The following is a 12,407-nucleotide window of genomic DNA, read 5'->3' on the forward strand; positions in this document are numbered from 1 at the left end:
TGGTGGTTTGCAGGCCAGCCATGCCCCCTGGCGACCCAAGCAGAGGCCCTGGTATCTGGAATTTATTTACCTTCTACAATTGAAACTTTGTAGCCTGGAGCGGAGCCAAGCCTCCTACATGCTCCACCGGCAGCCATTTCTGTTTGAGTTAATTCACCTTCTATAATTGAAACTTTGTAGCCTTAAGCAGAGGCCTGAGCCCAGCCAGGGTGTGCAGAAAGCTTTGCTTTCTCCGTTACCTCGGGCAACCCTGGCCTGGTCTCTCCAGCTCAGTGGCTGCCATCATTCTGTTTGAATTTGTTTACCTTCTATAATTGAAACTTTGTAGCTTTAGTGGAGGCTTAGGCCAGTCAAGGGCAGGTGGAAAGCTTGTTTCCCTCTGTTGCCTGGGAAACCTTGCTCTAGGTGGCTGTAGCCATCTTGGTTCAGTTTATTTGCATACTCGCCCTGATTGGCTGGTGGGCATGGCTTGGGCTGGTGGGCGTGGCTGGGCTGGTGGGCGTGGCTTGGGTGTAGCGGAGGTATTGTCAATTTGCATATTTGTCTATTATTAGGTAGGATATTCAGAAGTCTCTTTAATCTCTAAAGTAAGTACAACAAATATTTTATTTTTAAAATATATTAAATAGATGAGATCAAAGCAACCATCATTCCTTCTCTGCCTCTTCAGCCTAATTACCCTCATTTTTTTCAGAATTCCTATAGTATCCTTTATATATTCTATCTTGAATTGTTCTCTCATTATTTCGTATATGTAGGTTTTGTTATTGAATTATTATTATTACACTATTAATTCCATGTGTGTTAAGATCATACTTTTTCTATGTTGCTTATAATAATTCAATTATGAGAACATAAGAGGAACTTTAAAGAATATGTTTGATTAATTATATATTTAATAGACAGAAACCCTGGGAAGAGACATTTTATTTTTGAGTATTTCCAGTTATGACTAGTGACTTTCATTGGATCTACACAATAGAAGGTTAATGTTAATCAAATAGATCCTAATCCCAGTAAAGTTATTTCTTTTTTTTTTTTCATTCTTTTTTTAACAAGTGAAAATCTGAAAATACCCCTGGACATGTCATAATAATTTCTTTATGAAAACGTGTTTGTAATGTAATTTGAATGCTATAGCAGACATTCAGATTGATACTAACCTCTGAGGCTTGAAAAACATTGCCAAGTGCCTATTCAAGAAATTAACATTCATGTGCTAGACATGTGTCCATTTCAAGTTGGAAACATGAAAACATCCTACACTCAGTAAATAATGGAAATAACTATTCAAATATTTATATTCTGGATCAAGAAAAGTTTGAGAATTTTCTAAGTCTACCAAGATTTCACATGCCTAATATTTTAAGTATAAAAAAATTTTTAAATTACACTTAATTTTTTAAAAACTTTCAAGTCAGTGTCTATTAAACTGAATTTTAACAAGATGTAGCATATTGACTAAAATAAGGAACTGAGGATCAGTCCCAGAACCTGAAATATCATGACATGGAACAGAATTATCATATAAAACAGAAAAGGAAAGAAAAATAGATTGGTTCCTGGAAACAAACTGACAAATTAAGAAACAATTAAATAGATAGGTACACAATTATACATTTAGACAGTAAGAAAAAATTATGTAAATTAAAAGAAATTATTTTATTTATTTAAATTTTTATTGATTTCAGAGAGGAAGAGAGAAGGGGAGAAAGGGATAGAAACATCAATGATTAAAGAGAATCATCAATCAGCTGCCTCCAGTACACCCCCTACTGGGGATCCAGACCACAACCCAGGCATATGGAATTGAATTGGTTTAGCTGTGCTTGCATACTTTAGACATCCTGGCTTCACCCAATCACAAGTGCACGCACACACACACACACACACACACACCCCTCTGAAACAAACACACACACAAATTCTACTGGAATACTGAAAGAGGAAAATAATAATAATAAGTAAATGGCTTAAATGCTCCAATCAAAAGACATAGAGCAGCTGAATGGATATGAAAACAAGATCTATATACACTGAGTGGCCAGATTATTATGATCTCTGAATGCATAATAATCTGGCCACTCAGTGTGTGTGTGTGTGTGTGTGTGTGTGTGTGTGTGTGTGTGTTAGAGGCCTGACACATGAAATCATGCATGACTGGAATCCAGCCAGCCTGGCCAGGGGGAGGGGGCATGGGCGGTTGGCCAGCCTGCCTGCTGGTCGAACGGACAATTGCATATTAGCCTTTTATTATATAGGATATACACTGAGTGGCCAGATTATTATGCATTCAGAGATCATAATAATCTGGCCATTCAGTGTATATGCTGTCTACAAAAGACCCACCTCAGAATGAAAGATACACACAGACTAAAAGGAAGGGGATGGAAAAAGACATTTCATATAAATGGAAATGAAAAAAAGGTGGGGTAGCAATATTTATATCTGATAAAATAGGCTTTAAGACAAAAGCTATAATAAAACACAAAGAAAAGTACTACATATGATAAAGGGATCAATTGAACAAGAGGATAGAAACCTTTTAAATATTTATGTACCAAATATAGGAGCACCTTGTTATATAAAGCAAGTCTTGATGCACATAATGGGAAAGATCAACAGTAATATATTCATATTAGGGAATTTTAGCACCCCATTGACAATGATAGATAGATTTTCCAGAGAGAAAATCAACAAGGAAACTGCAGCCTTAAATGAGTCACTAAATCAGATAGATTTAATTGATATTTACAGAGCCTTTCACCTCAAAACAGCAGAATATACATATTTTTAGGTTATACATGGAACATTTTCTAGGATAGACCACATGTTAGGACACAAAACAAGTCTCAATAAACTTAGGAAGATTGAAATCGTATCAAGCAACTTCTCTGACCACAATGGTATAAAACTAGAAATCAATTACAATTAAAAAAAAAACATTGAAAAACACACAAACACATAGAGGATAAATAGCATGTTAATAAACAATGAATGGGTTAACGATAAGATCAAGGAAGAAATCAAAAGATACCTTGAGAAAAACGAAAATGGGAACACAAGTCAAAATCTATGAGACACAACAAAAGCAGTGCTAAGAGGAAAATTCATAGCACTACAGACCTATCTCAAGAAACAAGAAAAATCTCAAATAAACAATCTAACTTTATACTTAAAGGAACTGGGGAAAAAACAACAGCAAACAAAGCCCAAAGTGAGTAGAAGGAAGGAAATAATAAAGATTAAATTGGAAATAAACAAAATAGAGTCTAAGAAAACAATATAAAAGATCAATGAACCAAGATCTGGTTCTTTGAAAATATAAACAAGATTGATACACCTTTGACCAGACTAAACAAAACAAAAAAAAGAGAGAGAGAGAACTCAAATAAATAAAATGAAAAAGGAAAAATATCAAAAAACACCACAAAATTCAAAGGATTATAAGAAAATATTACAAACAACTATATGACAACAAACTGGACAATCTGGAAAAAAATAAATAAATTCCTGAAAACATATAATTTTCCAAGATTGAATCAAGAAGAAACAAAAAAATCTGAACAGACTAATTACAACCAATGGAATCGAAACAGTAATAATAAAAAAAATTCCTGCAAACTAAAGTCCTAGACCAGATGGCTACACAGGTAAATTTTATCAAACATTCAAAGAAAAATTAATATCTATCCTTTTAAAAATATTCCAAGAAAAATCAAGTGGAGGGAAGACCTCTAAGCTCATATTATGAAGCCAGATTTACCCTGATTCTAAGACCAAATAAAGACATTACAAAGAAAGAAAATTATAGGCCAATATCCCTGATGAACATAGATGCAAAAATCATCAACAAAATATTAGCAGACAGAATTCATCAAAACATTAAAAATCCCATCAAGATCAAGTGAGATTTATTCTTGGGATGCAAGGTTCGTACAATATCTGCAAATCAATTAATGTGAAACATCACATATAAACAAAATGAAGGTAAAAATCATATGGTCATATCAATGGATGTAGAAAAAGCATTTGACAGAAATCCAGCATCAATTTATGTTTTAAAAAACACACCTCTCATCAAAGTGGGAATAGATGAAGCATATGTGAACATAATAAAGGCCATATATGGCAAACCCGAAGCTAACTAAAAGCATTTCCCTTAAGATCAGGAACAAGCCGAAACAGGTTTGGCTCAGTGGATAGAGCGTCAGCCTGCAGACTGAAAGGGTCCCAGGTTCGATTCCGGTCAAGGGCATGTACGTTGGTTGCGGGCACATCCCCAGTAGGGGGTGTGCAGGAGGTAGCTGATCGATGTTTCTAACTCTCTATCTCTCTCCCTTCCTCTCTGTAAAAAATCAATAAAATATATTTTTTTAAAAAAAGATCAGGAACAAGACAGGGATGTCCACTCTCAACACCCTTTATTCAACATAATACCAGAAATCTAGCCACAGCCATCAGAAAAGAAGAAAAAATAAAAGGCATCCAAATTGGAAAAGAAGTAGCAAAACTGTCATTGTTTGCAGATGATAGCATATTGTATATAGAGAACCCTAAAGATTCCACCAAAAAACTACTAGATAAATAAATTCAGTAAAGTAGCAGGATACAAAATAAATACAGTCAAACCTCAGTTCTCTAATGTCTCTCATCTCGGACAGTTTGGTTCTCAATCAAGTTATTCACAGAAAATATGTCTAGATTGGTGACCAAAACTTCAGTTTTCTACCTGACAATCCTTTCATGCTGATACCTCAGCCTGACAAAAAGCGTCTCTCAGGCAACAAACAAAGGAGAGAATGCTTTTGTGGCTGGAAATCAATGATAGGCACAATTTTAAAACATAAATAGGCCATCAAGAGTGCTAATGTTAAGGGTGTGATAGCGTTCACAAGACAACGACACGCAACTGAAGAGATAGAAAAACTGTTGTTGATTTGGATAAATGAAAATCAGTTAGCCTGTGATAACACTTGGGAGGCAGTGATATATGAAAAAGCAAAGCTGCTGCATGCTGAAAGTGATTCATTTAAGGCTACTAGGGGGTGGTTCAATCAATTTAATAAGTGTTTATTTATAGATTAAACAATAAAAAGAAGTGTTTATTTATAGATTAGACATAAATTTTATATAAGAAAGGTTAAAATGGGATCATTTGTGCGTCTGGAACAGATTAATTCAATTTACATGATTTCTAATGGAAAACAATGTTTCGGTTTTCAAACAAACTGCTTCTTGAACAGCATTCCGGAACGAATTAAGTTCAAGAACCAAAGTTTCACTGTATCAAGAAATCAGTTGCATTTTTATACACCAATAATGAACTATCAGAAAAGAAAACTAAGAAAACAATCCCATTCACAATTACATAAAAGAAATACCTAGGAATAGCTTGGCCCACATGGCTCAGTGGTTGAGCATCAACCTATGAACTAGGAGGTAAGGGTTTGATTCCTGTTCAGGGCAGATTCCCAGGTTGTGGGTCCAACCCCTAATGGGGGGGGGGGCATGCAGGAGGCAGCTGATCAATGATTCTCTCTTATCATTGATGTTTCTTTCTCATCCTCTCCCTCTCTGAAATCAATAAAAAATAGATATATTTTTTAAATACCTAGGAATAAATTTAACCAAGGAGTTAAAAGACCTTTTCTTGGAAAATTATAAGACACTGAAGAAAGAAATTGAAGAAGATACAAATAAAGGGAAACATATAACATGCTCACAGGCAGGAAGAGTTAACATTGTTAAAATGTCCATATTACCCAAAGCAATCTATAGATTCAACACAATTCCTATCAAAATACCAATTGTGTAATTCACAAAACTGGAACAAATATTCCAAAAAGACCACAAATAGCCATAGCTATCCTGAGAAAAAGAACAATGTTGGAGGTATCACGCTGACATCAAACCATACTACAAGGCTATATTAATCAAAACAGCATGGTATTCGCATAAAAACAAACATATAGTTCAGTGGAACAGAATAGGCAGCCCAGAAACAAACCCACACTTATATGATCAATTAATATATGACAAATGAGACAAGAACATTCAATAGGGTAGAGAACATCTATCCACTAAATGAGGTTGGGAAAATTGGACACACACACAAAAAAAGAAACTAGACCACCTGGATTAAAGACTTAAAAGTAAGACTCAAAATCATAGGCAGTAAGTTCTCAAACATTTCTCTTATTAATATTTTTTTTCTGATATTTTCCCTTGAGCAATGAAAACAAAGAAAAAAATAAACAAATAGGACTATATCAAATTTAGAAGTTTTTGTACAGCAAATAAAAGCTATCAACAAAACAAAAAGACAATCCACTGAATGGAAGAAGATATTTGCCAATGATAGATCCAATAAATGTCGATATCCAAAATTTATAAAGAACTCATACAACTCAACACCACAAAAACAAACAAACAATCCAATTGAAAATGGGCGGAGGACCTAAATAGACATGTCTCCAAAAAGGACATACAGATGGCCAATAGACATGAAAAGATACTCAACATCACTAATCATCAGAGAAATACAAATTAAAACCACAATGAGATAGCACCTGACATCTGTCAGAATGGCTATCTATATATATAAAAGGCTAAGTGTCCATCCGACAGATAGCTTTGATGCACAATGACCACCAGGGGGCAGACACTCAATGCAGGAGCTGCCATGATGCGCACTGGTCATCTACACTAATAAAAGAGAAACATGCGAATTGACTGTACCTCCGTGATGCCCACCAGCCAACCAGGAGTGAGTATGCAAATTAACCCAACAAAGATGGCGGCACACATACAGGCGCGGAGCAGCCAGGCGGGGTGGAATGCCTGCTATGAGGAAGAGGGCGGGGGGTGGAGGGAACTACAGGAGCGGCGCTCCAGCTGGAGCAAAGACTGACGGCTCCAGCCAGAGTGAAGATGGAAGGCGGCGGCCAGAGTGAAGGCCTGGGTCCCGGGTGCTGGAGGAAAACTGGTGCCAGCAGCCAGGGGAAGGAAGGCCTCTAGTTTAAAAATAAACGGCACTGCGGATCTGGCACCAACAAACCAACACTTGGCTTCCCCCAAATGGGACACAGGCCCTGCTACCACCCTGGAGTGACACCCCACCAAATTGCAGCCAACGCTGCTAAGACCCCATGGTGCAAAATGCAGTCCACAGCCCAGCCCAGCCCAAAAAGGGTCGCTATGGGCGTCGGGTAATGATATCATGTAGCAACGCCCAGCTTCCTCTCCCTAGCGACTAGCCTCCTTGGAGTTTCTTCAGCCTAGGAACATGACTTGCTTTATGTCCAAGTACAAACATTTTACAAGTTAACCAAATGTCTGTGAAGCATTTTCACATGCCTCATCTCATTTCATCCTCACAGAAGTTCTAGAGTAGGTAGATAGGAGACTTGGTAGAATCCTATTTTCTGTTCATTAGCCAGAAAACGGAGATTTAGAAAGTTTAGAAACTTGACCCGACTGAAAAGAAGTAAAAAATGGTGGACCTTGAAAATGACTTCAGGTTTTCTTATTGTACAGAATACAGTCAAACACTGCTGCAGTTAAATATTTTACCCTTTGTTCTCCCTGCATGATCTACAATAATAATCTGCTGCATGTTGATATTTACTGCTGTGTTGCTGACAATTACCTAAAAGAGATGTTGGGGTGCTTCACTGGGCTGGAAAAAGTTTAGCTAAATCAGAAAGCAGGTCTAATTAAGCAAGTTTATTCTGTATGTATAAAAGGCTAAGTTGACTCGTACATGTGTGATACATATAACGCTCTCGCTTGCCAACTGCATATGTGTTTTGATCTGTCATTGTCAATCATAAATTTGGTTGACACTTCTATTATAGAGAAAGGGCGAATAGTGATATTAAAATATTTCTTCTAATCAATTTCCTTTCAATGTGCACGAATTCATGCACTGGGCCACTACTGATTTTATAATGCTCAAGGTTGGTCAAGCCTTGTTATTATCATGTCAATGTTCCTCTTGACCTTGAAATTTCCCTGACCCTAGCTTATGTCTTTAGGTTCATTTGATCTTTCAAAATTAAATAACCTGATGAATAAATTCAAAGGTCTACAACAAAGGCTATGTTGACTCGCCCATACGCAATACATATAAAGCTCTCACTGGCGCCAATCACATGCATGTATTTCAATCTGTCATTGTCAATTGTGAATATGGTTGACACTTCTATTATAGAGAAAGGGCGATAGCAATATTAAAATATTTCTTCTAATTAATTTCCTTTCAATGTGCACGAATTCATGCACTGGGCCACTACTGATTTTATAATGCTCAAGGTTGGTCAAGCCTTGTTATTATCATGTCAATGTTCCTCTTGACCTTGAAATTTCCCTGACCCTAGCTTATGTCTTTAGGTTCATTTGATCTTTCAAAATTAAATAACCTGATGAATAAATTCAAAGGTCTACAACAAAGGCTATGTTGACTCGCCCATACGCAATACATATAAAGCTCTCACTGGCGCCAATCACATGCATGTATTTCAATCTGTCATTGTCAATTGTGAATATGGTTGACACTTCTATTATAGAGAAAGGGCGATAGCAATATTAAAATATTTCTTCTAATTAATTTCCTTTCAATGTGCATGAATCCGTGCACCAGGACACTAATCATCAATAAAACAACAAACAACAAGTGTTGGTGAGAATGTAGACAAAAAGGACCCCTCGTGTACTGTTGGTGGGAATGCAGATTGGTGCAGCCATTATGGAAAACTGTATGGAAGGTCCTCAAAAGAATTAAAAATGGAAATGCCTCATGACCCAGCTATTCCACTTCTGTATGTATATATGAAGAAACCTAAAACACTAATTCGAAAAAATATATGCACTCCTATGTTCATTGCAGGGTTATTTATGATAGCCAAGTTATGGAAATAACCCAAGTGCCCATCAATAGACAAGTAAATAACAAAGTGTGGTATAGCCTAGCTTGTTTGGCTCAGTGGATAGAGCATTGGCCTACAGACTGAAGGGTCCCAGGTTCAATTCTGGTCAAGGGCACATGCCCTGGTTGTGGGCTCCATCCCTAGTAGGGATAGGGGGTGTTCAGGAGGCAGCCGATCAATGATTCTCTCTCATCATTGATGTTTCTTTCTCTCTCTCCCTCTCCCTTCCTCTCTGAAATCAATAAAATATATATTTTTATAAAAAGTGTGGTACATGTATACAATGAAATATTTGTCCCAAAAATAATTAAGTCTTACCTTTACAACAGCATGGATATACCTAGAGAATATTATGCTGAATAAGTCAGTCACTGAAAGATAAATACCATATGATTTCACTTATACTGGTATGTGGAATCTAATGAATAATATAAATGAACAAACAAAACAGAAACAGCCTCATAGAAAACAAAATGATGGTTGCTGGAGGGGTAGAGAAGTAGGAGACTGGGTAAAAAAGTTGAAGGAATTGAGAAGTACAGATTTGTAGTTACAAACTAGTCATGGGGATGTAAAGTACAGTATAGGGAATAATATTGTTAAAAGTATGTATGGTGCCAGATGGATACTGGAAATATCACAAGGAGCACTTTGATTGTCTTACCATTGTGCTGTACACCTGAAATTAATACAAAATAATATTTAATATGAACTGTAATTTTAAAAATAATAAATGATATTCAAATGACACTCTATAAGTAATCATATGAATATTTAAATAAGGTTCCATTTTAGAGCCAGGGCCAAAAAGAGAGACGTAGTGCCACCACTTGGGCACCCTGCAGCTTTGAAACTATGGACCAGTGCACTTCCATTAAAATGACATTTCTTGACAAAATATTCTGGCTGAATTATGGCATCCTAATTGTTAGTGATGAATGAAGAATTTTATTAAACTTGTTTTGTAAGCTTTTTTGAACAATAAACAAGAAAGTATAAATAGCATATGTATAGGATTCTTAATGTTTTGACTTATTCTAAATTCTACAACTTGAAAAATAAACTAAAATAGAATGATACATATATCCAAACTTGAAAACTTAGCTTGCTGAGTCCCTTCATGCTAAGTCTGTAAATTTAAATTTAAAAGCAGTGTTGGCCAGGTAGCTCAGTTGGTTAGAGCCTTGTTCTGATACCCCAAGATTGTGGGTTTGATACCCGAACCCCATCAGGGCACATACTCCATTCAACCAATGGATGAATAGATGAGAGGAGCAACAAATTAATGTTTCTCTCTCAAATCAATCAGTAAAAACCTTTTTTAAAGAAGTAGGTGGAAGCTCCTTACTGGTGACTTACAGGCACCATAAAAGATAGAAAACTGAAATACCATATTTAGTGTATCTAGAAATTTTGTGTAAAGAATTACAGAAACTATACCATGGGCCAATTATTGAAAACCTGTAAGCTCCTTTTGGAGTCTATTGTAAATGTGCATGGCATTGTAGTTAACCTAACACCATCATGTTGAAATCTGTATTGTTGAAACTAGTATTTTTGTGCTGACCCAAACCTGACCCAGTACAAAATCTGTCACAACAGAAATGTAATGTTTCTGAAAGCATGATTGCCCTCTCATTTCTTTTTCACCTTCCTGTGCCTTTCATGAGGTTTTCCAGTTGGTTAATCATTAATTAATATTTAACAAGACTTTTTCCCAGTGCCAAGCCCTTCTCTGCTTGTCTAGCCTTTAGGCCTTATATGAACTGCTCCACTCTTTCCCGTTTAATAAGTCCTGACCCTGACTCCAGGTTAATGTCTCTAAAGAAATTAATAACAGCAAATGAAGTGGGCGGTCCTTTATAAGAGAATTCAATTTTTCAGGCATTTTCCCTGAAATGCATGTAAAATGGGATGTAATTGAACCAATTTGAAATTCATTTTGAAAATTTCCAAGCACACATTTCCTGAACAAAATGGTTCCTACTGCAACAGGAAAGATTTTATTTAGACGTTGTCTTCTACAGCTGTCTCACAAGTCAATCTCTAGACCTTACTGGAGAATCCCTCAAACTCTGGCCCTCTGGACTTGCAGTGAGTCAAAGGATCAAAATGCAGATAAGGGGGGGACACCTCTACATGTGTTAATGAAAGAGGTCAGCTATGGCTTGGAGGCAATCTCGTGGGCTAAGAGAAGAAAAGGTATTCTGGGAACTGGAGCCTGTGTCCAAGTTTTCTCTGGTGAAAGGAGACAGATGATAATTGATGTCCATTTCTAGTCAAAGAAGTGGAAGCACTTTAGTTCCACCATCCCTTCCCACCCCACCTCTTTCTGCATTGACATACATACCAGACAGGTGATTTTGGTGAACAGTTTACTGAGCACGAAGCTAAACACTTGAGAGCCCCGTCCTGTCCATAATCTGCTCCCCAGACCTCCTAAAGAAAGGGAGAATTGCTGAGGTTTTCCCTCTGCGCTGCTCAGCACCTGGGCTGACTAGAGCCAATAAAACTACTAGAAATGTCCCTTCCCATACCGACATTCTCTTCAAGATTTCGGAGAGAAATTGTACCCTCCATAGACTTAAATAGGAGTTTGGTGGCATTCAAACTCTCGTTCTCGACATTCCCATCTTTTCATTTATTCCTCAAGATTTTTTTGAACACTGTGGACTTTTCTAATCTCACAGTCAGGGAGAAAGAGAAGCAGGCGCGGGGGACCAATCTCAGATCCCAGCCACACGGTTCCAGTCCCAATCGCTCCCAGGCGCCGGTCCCGGTGATTATTCTCCCAACTCCACCCAGCTGATGTGACAGGCTCGTGGCCCAATCGGCTTCCTGGTTCCCAGGCCGCCTGCAAGCACCACCCGAACCAATAGCGACGGCCCAGGGGCGGAGGGGCTGGCTGGAGGGGAGGGCGTGCTGGCTTTAGAACCGCAGCCGCAAAGATTCCGAGAGGCAGAAGTTGTCTGAGCGCGTCGGTCAGAGGCGGTCGGGCCAGATCCGGTACTCTGCGACTTTAGGTAAGTGCATCGTCGGCACCGGAGGGCACCAGGACAAGGGGTGTGCCGGGGCGTTGGCAGGAGTGGGTTCGGGTAGAGCATCTCCCGGAACCTCAGTAGGAACGTGCCTTGCCCGGGGGGCGGGGAACAGAGGGCAGGAGGGGGGGGGGTGCAAAAATCTCTTTTCTAGCCCTTGGGTGCCAAGGCGGGATGGGTGGGAGTGACAGTGTTCCCCTAGACCAGCACCCGCCGCAAGCACGTTTTATGCTCTTCACTATACAGAAGGTTCTTCCCCAGTAGTTGCTCGACTTGTTGCCAACCTTGAGCTGGAGTCCCTGACGCCAGCACTTGCCCTTCTTCCCTAGCGTGGCCATGGCCCCGAAGTGGAAATCGAGCTCCTAACTTCCCTCTGTCGTCCTTCTCCAGCTATTGCCACCACCCAGCACCCCCCCCCCCCTCACCCCCGCCCCGCTCC

At 38.4% G+C, this 12,407-nt stretch overlaps 1 protein-coding gene across 2 annotated transcripts in view; it reads left to right on the forward strand.

Annotated features, from left to right (window-relative positions):
- Nucleotides 1-11,875: 11,875 nt before the first annotated feature.
- The window catches only part of PLS3 (plastin 3), a 96,997-nt gene continuing 96,465 nt past the window's right edge, over nt 11,876-12,407 (forward strand). Inside the window, exon 1 of one of the 2 annotated variants that reach the window (XM_028132032.2) lies at nt 11,876-11,953. The gene's annotated coding sequence lies outside the window, so the exon portion shown is untranslated. The remainder of the gene's footprint in view (nt 11,954-12,407) is intronic. The other variant, XM_054724499.1, reaches the window with a different exon arrangement.

This window comes from Eptesicus fuscus, chromosome 1 (genome assembly GCF_027574615.1).
Source record: "Eptesicus fuscus isolate TK198812 chromosome 1, DD_ASM_mEF_20220401, whole genome shotgun sequence".
Lineage (NCBI taxonomy): Eukaryota > Metazoa > Chordata > Mammalia > Chiroptera > Vespertilionidae > Eptesicus > Eptesicus fuscus.